We start from the raw sequence: 10,623 nt of genomic DNA, 5'->3' as shown, positions 1-10,623 counted from the left end.
ACAATAAGTAGGAGACACTCGTGTTAATGTGACTTGTTACAAAGAACAAGACACACTCGTTATAATTTAACACTTTTACACAGAAAAGAGACACTCATGTTAATGTTACACTTGTTACAAAGAACAAGAGACACTAATATTAGGTTAATACTTATTGCAAAGAACAAGAGAAATCGTTTTAATATAACACTTGTTACAAAGAACAAGAGACATTCATCTTAATGTAACACTTGTTGCAAAGAACAAAAACAGTCATGTTAATCTAACACTTGTTTCAAAGAACAAGAGAAATCTTGTTATTATAACACTTGTTAGAAAGAACAAGAGACATTCATGTTAATGTAACACTTGTTACAAAGAACAAGAAACAATCATGTTAATCTAACACATGTTTCAAAGAACAAGAGACACTGATGTCAATACAACAAGTGTTATATTAACATGATTGTTTCTTGTTCTTTTAACAAGTGTTTCATTAACATAGTTCTTTAGAGTTCTCTTATTCTTTTAAAAAGTGTTTCATTAACATGAGTTCTCTTGTTCTTTGTAAAAGTGTTACATTAACACGAGTGTCTCTTGTTCTTCGTAACAAGTGTTATATTAACATGTCTCTTGTTCTTTGTCACATAATGTTACATAAACATGGGTGTCTCTTGTTTTGTAACTAGTGTTACATAAACGCGAGTTCTCTTGTTCTTTATAACAAGTGTTATAATAACGTGAGTGTTTCTTGTTTTTTGTAACAAGTGTTACATTAACATAATTGTATCTTGTTCTTGTAACAAGTGATATATTAACATGATTGTTTCTTGTTCTTTGTAACAAGTGTTACATAAATGAGTCTTTGATCTTTGTAACAAGTCATAAAGATGATTGTCTTTTTTGTAACAAGTTTTATATTAGCATGAGTTCTCTTATTCTTTGAAACAAGTGTTATATTAACATCATTGTTTCTTGTTTTTTCTAACAAGTGTTACAATAACATGAGTTTCTCTTGTTCTTTGTAACAAGTGTTAGATTAACACGAGTATCTTTGTTTTTGTAACAAGTGTTACATTAACAGGAATGTCTTGTTCTTTATTACAAGTGCTCTATTAACACGACTTCTCTTGTTCTTTGTAGCAAGTGTTAAGATTAACATGAGTGTCGTGTTCTTTGTAACAAGTGTTGTATTAACATGTTACTTGTTACAAAGTACAAGAGACTCATGTTAATGTAACACTTGTTACAAAGATCTAGAGACACTCATGTTAATGTAACACTTGTTGGAAAGAACAAGAAACAATCATATCAATCTAACACTTGTTCAAAGAACAAGAGACACTCATGTTTATCTAACACTTGTTACAAAGAACAAGAGACTCTCATGTTAATGTAACACTTGTTACAAAGAACAAGAGACTCATGAATGTAACACTTGTTACAAAGAACAAGACACTCATGTTAATGTAACACTTGTTACAAAGAACAAGAAACAATCATATCAATGTAACACTTGTTACAAAGAACAAGAGACACTCATGTTAATATAACACTTGTTACAAATGAACAAGAGACTCCTCATGTTAATGTAACACTTGTTACAAAGAACAAGAGAACTCGTATTTATATAACACTTGTTACAAAGAACAAGACACTCATGTTAATGTAACACTTGTTACAAAGAACAAGAAACAATCATATCAATGTAACACTTGTTACAACGAACAAGAAGTCATGTTAATATAACACTTGTTACAAAAGAACAAGAGACAATCATGTTAAAGTAACACTTGTTACAAAGAACAAGAGACACTCATGTTAATGTAACACTTGTTACAAAGAACAAGAGAAATCATGTTAATATAACACTTGTTACAAAGAACAAGAGAACTCATGTTAATGTAACACTTGTTACAAAAGAACAAGAGACACTCGTGTTAATGTGAACTTGTTACAAAGAACAAGACACACTCGTTATATTTAACACTTTTTACACAGAACAAGAGACACTCATGTTAATGTTACACTTGTTACAAAGAACAAGAGACACTAATATTAGGTTAATACTTATTGCAAAGAACAAGAGAAATCGTTTTAATATAACACTTGTTACAAAGAACAAGAGACATTCATCTTAATGTAACACTTGTTGCAAAGAACAAAAACAGTCATGTTAATCTAACACTTGTTTCAAAGAACAAGAGAAATCTTGTTATTATAACACTTGTTAGAAAGAACAAGAGACATTCATGTTAATGTAACACTTGTTACAAAGAACAAGAAACAATCATGTTAATCTAACACATGTTTCAAAGAACAAGAGACACTGATGTCAATACAACAAGTGTTATATTAACATGATTGTTTCTTGTTCTTTTTTTAACAAGTGTTTCATTAACACGAGTTTTATAGTTCTTTATAAAAAGTGTTTCATTAACATGAGTTCTCTTGTTCTTTGTAAAAGTGTTACATTAACACTCTTTGTCTTTTGTAAAGAGTGTCTCTTGTTCTTCGTAACAAGTGTTATATTAACATGTCTCTTGTTCTTTGTCACATGTGTTACATAAACATGAGTGTCTCTTGTTTTTTGTAACTAGTGTTACATAAACATGAGTTCTCTTGTTCTTTATAACAAGTGTTATAATAACGTGAGTGTTTCTTGTTTTTGTAACAAGTGTTACATTAACATAATTGTATCTTGTTCTTTGTATCAAGTGATATATTAACATGATTGTTTCTTGTTCTTTGTAACAAGTGTTACATTAACATGAGTCTCTTGTTCTTTGTAACAAGTGTAACATAAAGATGATTGTCTCTTCTTTTGTAACAAGTTTTATATTAGCATGAGTTCTCTTATTCTTTGAAACAAGTGTTATATTAACATCATTGTTTTTGTTTTTCTAACAAGTGTTACAATAACACGAGTTTCTTTTCTTGTTCTTGTAACAAGTGTTAGATTAACACGAGTATCTTTGTTTTTTTGTAACAAGTGTTACATTAACAGGAATGTCTTGTTCTTTATTACAAGTGCTCTATTAACACGACTTCTCTTGTTCTTTGTAGTAAGTGTTACATTATGTTGAGTGTCGTAACAAGTGGTATTCTTTGTAACAAGTGAGACTCTCATGTTAATGTAACACTTGTTACAAAGTAACAAGAGAAAACTCAATCATTGTTAATGTAAACACTTGTTACAAAGAACTAGAGACACTCATGTTAATGTAACACTTGTTACAAAGAACAAGAAACAATCATATCAATGTTAACACTTGTTACAAAGAACAAGAATCATATCAATTCAACACTGTTAATATAATATAACAGTTGCTACAAAAAACAAGAGACAATCATGTTAAATAACATTTGTTACAAAGAACAAGAGACACTCATGTTTATGTAACACTTTTACAAAGAACAAGAGACATGTTAATATAACACTTGTTACAAAGAACAAGAGACACTCATGTTAATGTAACACTTGTTACAAAGAACAAGAGAACTCGTGTTTATATTACACTTGTTACAAAGAACAAGAAACACTTTACGTTAATGAACACTTGTTACAAAGAACAAGAGAACTCGTGTTTATGTAACATTGTTACAAAGAACATGAGACACTCATATTAATGTAACACTTGTTACAAAGAAACATGAGACACTCATATTAATGTAACACTTGTTATATTGACATCAGTGTCTCTTGTTCTTTTGTAACAAGTGTTATAATAACAAGATTTCTCTTGTTCTTTGAAACAAGTGTTAGATTAACATGACTGTTTTTTTTTGTTCTTTGTAACAAGTGTTACATTAACAGTATGTTAATGTCTTGTTCTTTATTACAAGTGTTCTATTAACACGACTTCTCTTGTTCTTTGTAACAAGTGTTACATTAACATGAGTGTCGTGTTCTTTTGAACAAGTGTTGTTTTAACATGTTACTTGTTACAAAGTACAAGACTCATGTTAATGTAACACTTGTTACAAAGAACAAGAGAACTCGTATTAATATAACACTTGTTACAAAGAACTAGACACTCATGTTAATGTAACAATTGTTACAAAGAACAAGAAACACTCATATCAATGTAACACTTGTTACAAAGAACAAGAGACACTCATGTTAATATAACACTTGTTACAAAGAACAAGAGAACTCTCATGTTACATAGTAAATAACATTTGTTACAAAGAACAAGAGAACTCATTAATAGAAAACTTGGAACAATAAGTAGGAATGACTTGGAACAATAAGTACAAGAACACTAATCGTAGGTTACTTGTTACAAAAAGAACAAGACACACTGTTATAATTTAACACTTTTTACAAAGAAAAGAGACACTCATGTTAATGTAACACTTGTTACAAAGAACAAGAGACACCAACATTAGGTTAATATTTATTTACAAAGAACAAGAGAAATCATGTTAATATAACACTTGTTGCAAAGAACAAGAACAGTCATGTTAATCTAACACTTGTTTCAAAGAACAAGAGACACTTGATGTCAATATGTCAATGTAACAAGTGTTAACAAGAAACAATCATTATATGTAACATGATTGTTTCTTGTTCTTTGTGTTTCATTAACAAGTGTTACATTAACATGAGTTCTCTTGTTCTTTGTAAAAGTGTTACATTAACACGAGTGTCTCTTGTTCTTCGTAAAAGTGTTATATTAACACGATGTCTTTGTTCTTTGTAACAAGTGTTACATAAACATGGTGTCTCTTGTTTTTTGTAACTAGTGTTACATAAACGCGAGTTCTCTTGTTCTTTATAACAAGTGTTATAATAACGTGAGTGTTTCTTGTTTTTTTGTAACAAGTGTTACATTAACATAATTGTATCTTGTTCTTTGTATCAAGTGATATATTAACATGATTGTTTCTTGTTCTTTGTAACAAGTGTTACATTAACATGAGTCTCTTTGTTCTTTGTAACAAGTGTAACATAAAGATGATTGTCTCTTCTTTTTTTGTAACAAGTTTTATATTAGCATGAGTTCTCTTATTCTTGAAACAAGTGTTATATTAACATCATTGTTTCTTGTTTTTCAACAAGTGTTACAATAACACGAGTTTCTCTTGTTCTTTGTAACAAGTGTTAGATTAACACGAGTATCTTTTTTTTTTGTTGTTACATTAACAGAGAATGTCTTGTTCTTTATTACAAGTGTTCTATTAACACGAGTCTCTCTTGTTCTTTGTAGTGTTACATTAACATGAGTGTCGTGTTCTTTTGTAACAAGTGTTGTATTAACATGTTACTTGTTACAAAGTACAAGAGACTCATGTTAATGTAACACTTGTTACAAAGATCTAGAGACACTCATGTTAATGTAACACTTGTTGGAAAGAACAAAAGAAACAATCATATCAATCTAACACTGTTCAAAGAACAAGAGACACTCATGTTTATCTAACACTTGTTACAAAGAACAAGAGACTCATGTTAACGTAACACTTGTTACAAAGAACAAGAGAACTCGTATTGATATAAAACTTCTTACAAAGAACTAGACACTCATGTTAATGTAACACTTGTTACAAAGAACAAGAAACAATCATATCAATTTAACACTTGTTACAACGAACAAGAAGTCGTGTTAATATAACAGTTGCTTACAAAAAAACAAGAGACAATCATGTTAAATAACATTTGTTACAAAGAACAAGAGACACTCATGTTTATGTAACACTTTTACAAAGAACAAGAGACATGTTAATATAACACTTGTTACAAAGAACAAGAGACACTCATGTTAATGTAACACTTGTTACAAAGAACAAGACAACTCATGTTAATATAACACTTGTTACAAAGAAACATGAAAACTAATACTTGTTATAAAGAACACTTGTTACAAAGAACAAGAGAACTCGTGTTTATGTGACTAACACTTGTTATAAAGAACATGAGACACACTTATCATATTAATGTTACAAAGACAACACTTGTTATATATTGATCAGTGTCCTTGTTCTTTGTAACAAGTGTTATAATAACAAGATTCTCTCTTGTTCTTTGAAACAAGTATTTAGATTAACATGACTGTTTTTTGTCCTTTGTAACAAGTGTTACATTAACATGAGTTTCTCTTGTTCTTTGTCAACAAGTAAAGATTAACATGAGTATCTTTCTTTGTAAGTGTTACATTAACAGGAATGTCTTGTTCTTTATTAACAAGTGCTCTATTAATGACGTCTTTGTTCTCTTGTAACAAGTGTTAAATTAACATGAGTGTCTTGTTCTTTTGAACAAGTGTTGTTATTAACATGTTACTTGTTACTAAAAGTACAATACTCATGTTAATGTAACACTTGTTACAAAGAACAAGAGAACTCGTGTTAATATAACACTTGTTACAAAGAACAAGAGACAATCATGTTAATGTAACACTTGTTACAAAGAACAAGAAAATCATGTCAATCTAACACTTGTTACAAAGAACAAGAGACACTCATGTTGATATAACAACTTGTTACAAAGAACAAGAGACACTCATATTAATATAACACTTGTTTACAAAGAACTAGACACTCATGTTAATGTAACACTTATTACAAAGAACAAGAAACAATGATATCAATGTAACACTTGTTACAACGTAACAAGAAGTGTTAATATAACAGTTGTTACAAAAAACAAGAGACAATCATGTTAAATAACATTTGTTACAAAGAACAAGAGACATGTTAATTTGTAACACTTGTTACAAAGAACAAGAGACACTCATGTTAATGTAACACTTGTTACAAAAAGAAAGAGACTCATGTTAATGTAACACTTGTTACAAAGAACAAGACAATCATGTTAATATAACAATTGTTACAAAGAACAAGAGAACTCGATGTTAATGTAATACTTGTTATAAAGAACAAGAAAACTCATTAATAGAAAAACTTGGAACAATAAGTAGGAGACACTCGTGTTAATGTGACTTGTTACAAAGAACAAGACACACTCGTTATAATTTAACACTTTTACACAGAAAGAGACACTCATGTTAATGTTACACTTGTTACAAAGAACAAGAGACACTAATATTAGGTTAATACTTATTGCAAAGAACAAGAGAAATCGTTTTAATATAACACTTGTTACAAAGAACAAGAGACATTCATCTTAATGTAACACTTGTTGCAAAGAACAAAAACAGTCATAATCTAACACTTGTTTCAAAGAACAAGAGAAATCTTGTTATTATAACACTTAGTTAGAAAGAACAAGAGATTCATTCATAATGTAACACTTGTTACAAAGAACAAGAAACAATCATGTTAATCTAACATATTTTCAAAGAACACGAGACTGATGTCAATACAACAAGTGTTATATTAACATGATTGTTTCTTGTTCTTTTAACAAGTGTTTCATTAACACGAGTTTCTATAGTTCTTTATAAAAGTGTTTCATTAACATGAGTTCTCTTGTTCTTGTAAAAGTGTTACATTAACACGAGTGTCTCTTGTTCTTCGTAACAAGTGTTATATTAACATGTCTCTTGTTCTTTGTCACAAGTTACATAAACATGGGTGTCTCTTGTTTTTTGTAACTAGTGTTACATAAACGCGAGTTCTCTTGTTCTTTATAACAAGTGTTATAATAACGTGAGTGTTTCTTGTTTTTGTAACAAGTGTTACATTAACATAATTGTATCTTGTTCTTTGTATCAAGTGATATATTAACATGATTGTTTCTTGTTCTTTGTAACAAGTGTATGAGATAAACCTTGTTACAAGAACATGATTGTCTCTTCTTTTGTAACAAGTTTTATATTAGCATGAGTTCTCTTATTCTTTGAAACAAGTGTTATATTAACATCATTGTTCTTGTTTTTTCTAACAAGTGTTACAATAACACGAGTTTCTCTTGTTTTTGTAACAAGTGTTAGATTAACACGAGTATCTTTGTTTTTGTAACAAGTGTTACATTAACAGGAATGTCTTGTTCTTTCTATTACAAGTGCTCTATTAACACGATTCTCTTGTTCTTTGTAGCAGTGTTACATTAACATGAGTGTCGTGTTCTTTAATAACAAGTGTTGTATTAACATGTTACTTGTTACAAAAGTACAAGAGACTCATGTTAATGTAACACTTGTTACAAAGATCAGAGACACTCATGTTAATGTAACACTTGTTACAAAGAACAAGAAACAATCATATCAATCTAACACTAGTTCAAAGAACAAGAGACACTCATGTTTATCTAACACTTGTTACAATGAACAAGAGACTCATGTTAATGTAACACTTGTTACAAAGAACAAGAGAACTCGTATTGATATAAAACTTGTTACAAAGAACTAGACACTCATGTTAATGTAACACTTATTACAAAGAACAAGAAACAATCATATCAATGTAACACTTGTTTGCAACAGAACAAGAAGTCGTGTTAATATAACACTTGCTACAAAAAACAAGAGACAATCATGTTAAATAACATTTGTTACAAAGAACAAGAGACACTCATGTTATATAACACTTGTTACAAAGAACAAGACAATCATGTTAATATAACACTTGTTACAAAGAACAAGAGAACTCATGTTAATGTAACAACTTGTTACAAAGAACAAGAAAACTCATGTTAATATAACATTTGTTACAAAAGAACAAGAGAAGATTTCTCTTGTTCTTGAAACAAGTGTTAGATTAACATGACTGTTTTGTTCTTGCAACAAGTGTTACATTAAGATGAGTTTCTTCTTTGTCTTGTAACAAGTGTTAGATTAACATGAGTATCTTTGTTTTAACAAGTGTTACATAATTGAATGTCTTGTTCTTATTACAAGTGCTCTATTAACATCGACTTGTTCTTGTAGCAAGTGTTAACATGAGTGAAATGTAGTCTTTGAACAAGTGTTGTTTTAACATGTTACTTGTTACAGTACAAACTCATGTTAATGTAATACTTGTTATAAAAGAACAAGAAAACTCATTAATAGAAAAACTTGGAACAATAAGTAGGAGACACTGTATTAATGTGACTTGTTACAAAGAACAAGACACACTCGTTATAATTTAACACTTTACACACAGAAAGAGACACTCATGTTGATATAACACTTGTTACAAAGAACTAAGAGACACTCATGTTAATAGTAACACTTGGAACAATAAGAACAAGACAATCATGTTAATATAACATTTGTTACAAAGAACAAGAACTCGTGTTAATGTAATAACTTGTTATAAAGAACAAGAAAACCTAATAATAGAAAACCTGGAAACAATAAGTAGGAGACACTCGTAATGTTACACTTGTTACAAAGAACAAGAGACACTAATATAAGGTTAATACTTATTGCAAAGAACAAGAGAAATCGTTTTAATATAACACTTGTTACAAAGAACAAGAGACATTCATCTTAATGTAACATTTGTTGCAAAGAACAAAAAACAGTCATGTTAATCTAACATCTTGTTTCAAAGAACAAGAGAAATCTTGTTATTATAACATTCTTGTTAGAAAGTTAAGAACAAGAGACATTCATGTTAATGTAACACTTGTTACAAAGAACAAGAAACAATCATGTTAATCTAACATAGTTTCAAAGAACAAGAGACACTGATGTCAATACAACAAGTGTTATATTAACATAATTGTTTCTTGTTCTTTTAACAAGTGTTTCATTAACACGAGTTTTATAGTTCTCTTTATAAAAGTGTTACATTAACATGAGTTCTCTTGTTCTTTGTAAAAAGTGTTACATTAACATGAGTTCTCTTGTTCTTTTTGTAAAAGTGTTACATTAACACGAGTGTCTCTTTGTTCTTTCGTAACAAGTGTTATATTAACATGTCTTTTGTTCTTTGTCAATGTGTTACATAAACATGGGTGTCTCTCTTGTTTTGTAACTAGTGTTACATAAAACGCGAGTTCTCTCTCTTTATAACAAGTGTTATAATAACGTGAGTGTTTCTTGTTTTGTAACAAGTGTTACATTAACATAATTGTATCTTGTTCTTTGTATCAAGTGATATATTAACATGATTGTTTCTTGTTCTTGTAACAAGTGTTACATTAACATGAGTCTCTTTGTTCTTTGTAACAAGTGTAACATAAAGATGATTGTCTCTTCTTTTGTAACAAGTTTTATATTAGCATGAGTTCTCTTATTCTTTGAAACAAGTGTTATATTAACATCATTGTTTCTTTTGTTTTCTAACAAGTGTTACAATAACACGAGTTTCTCTGTTCTTGTAACAAGTGTTAGATTAACACGAGAGTCTTTTGTTTTTTGTAACAAGTGTTACATTAACAGGAATGTCTTGTTCTTTATTACAAGTGCTCTATTAACACGACTTCTCTTGTTCTTTAGAAGTGTTACATTAACATGAGTAAATAAATTCTTTGTAACAAGTGTTGTATTAACATGTTACTTGTTACAAAAGTACAAGAGACTCATGTTAATGTAACACTTGTTACAAAGATCTAGAGACACTCATCATAATGTAACACTTGTTGGAAAGAACAAGAAACAATCATATCAATCTAACACTAGTTCAAAGAACAAGAGACACTCATGTTTATGTAACACTTGTTACAAAGAACAAGAGACTCCTCATGTTAATGTAACACTTGTTACAAAGAACAAGAGACTCATGTTAATGTAACACTTGTTACAAAGA

Source organism: Tachypleus tridentatus, unplaced genomic scaffold (assembly GCF_004210375.1).
Source record: "Tachypleus tridentatus isolate NWPU-2018 unplaced genomic scaffold, ASM421037v1 Hic_cluster_2, whole genome shotgun sequence".
NCBI lineage: Eukaryota > Metazoa > Arthropoda > Merostomata > Xiphosura > Limulidae > Tachypleus > Tachypleus tridentatus.
This window is presented reverse-complemented; position numbering follows the sequence as displayed.